Source organism: Phaethon lepturus, unplaced genomic scaffold (assembly GCF_000687285.1).
Source record: "Phaethon lepturus isolate BGI_N335 unplaced genomic scaffold, ASM68728v1 scaffold20618, whole genome shotgun sequence".
NCBI lineage: Eukaryota > Metazoa > Chordata > Aves > Phaethontiformes > Phaethontidae > Phaethon > Phaethon lepturus.
The window spans coordinates 36,706-38,394 of NW_010555761.1; positions in this window are offsets into that span (position 1 = coordinate 36,706).

Below are 1,689 nucleotides of genomic sequence, written 5' to 3' on the forward strand. Positions count from 1 at the left end.
TCTTTTTCCCCCGTCTTATCATATAGGTAAATTATCAACCCTACTGCCACAGGATTACTGAAAAGATCAAATGTAAAGGACACGGCAGGGATAAACAACTAAGAAACCAGTTTGCCTTTACCAGTGCAGCTATAACACAAACTCATCCTTTGTCTCTCTCCTAAAATATAATAGCCATAATAATGAAGAGCAAACGTATTTCCATACAGGACACAGATAACATTTCTGACATATGTGCAATGCTAAGGACTGATATAAAGGACATACTTGGAACCCCACAAAGCTCTTCCCTTAAACCTTAATGAAAGTTTTCTAGTGTTATACATTTCCTTCAAGCGTTCATCATTTCAGAAAGTAATTTGCCAAAAGTAGGCATAGTAACATATACTAGAACATCATCTTTCTCATCAGAAGTTGTTAATATTCAGATGTTGACTAAAAGACTCATGAACAAGGAACTCCTAACATCAAACCAAGCTCATGAAATAAATGCAGTGTTCCCACTACAGCTTCTTACTTCCACATACTTAAGGCTTAAAATCAGATACTGTTATCAGAAGCTCCCCCTTTTAAGACATAAAACACTTCGGTTTAAGAGTAGCCAGGGCTATCTTTAAGTAACATTTGCTAGCTGAAGTGTACACTGTAATTCTCCCTCCCGCCAAGACAGTATTAGTTCAGATAATATTTTCAGATTCTTAAAAACAGGATGCTATTTTAAAGAAAACCTACCTATACAATATATACATTTGTGAAATTGGTCATCAATTGTTACTGACAAGCACAATAGTTAAAAAAGGCTGCTACTTTGAGAATAAATGTGAAGGTATAAAATCCACAATATACTTTTGGTTTCCTTGATCAAAGAAAAAAATGGAAGTTTGGGAAGGGTTTTGCTTTGTTTTCCTCTAAAGGAAATTCATACAAGTAAACTTGTTCTCTCACTTTTTTTAAGCATTTCTCCTTCAATAACAAAGTGACTTACTTATGAAAGTGAAGGAGCTAAAAATTACCGTAAGGAACACTTTGAATCTACGCTCAGGACTTCCTACCATCACAATTTGCTATACTGCAAGGGTATTTTTGGTTATGCCAACATTAGCAAGTTGCTGATAAGCAGAAGTTGATGAGTAGATTAATACTGATTAGCGCAGAGGTCCCCCCCACAACTACATTACACATGTTTGTGGGGTTCTACTTGAAATCAGATATACTCTGGTCTCCTTGGACTGAGCAACCACAAGAAGCATGTGGTTTAACACTGTTTGAAGAATCAAGCAGTGGTCGGGGCCTCCACATCTCTGTTAACATGTGAAGGACAATTGATACATGCACAGTAGAAAGCTCAGCTTAGTTTCTGTGTATCAAAACTGTTTTGCACATAAATCAGGAGATGCATTTCATAACTGCACTGCTTCTCGAAATGAGAACGGTGATGAACATGCAGCCTTCAGCAGGCTCGTAAAATATGTAAATCCTAAACTTCAGAGAAAAATCTGTATTGTAAGGGGACTCTCAAAATGCAGTAGAAAACCAGTGACTGAGCTCTTCAAATTATAGAAGAGTTCAGGAAGCAACACATGTACTTTAGAGTTTTGCACAAGTACAAGGGACAGCTTATTTCTAAAGGGAATTTTATATTACAAATTATTTTATATATTATATATTTTTATATATAAATATATATTT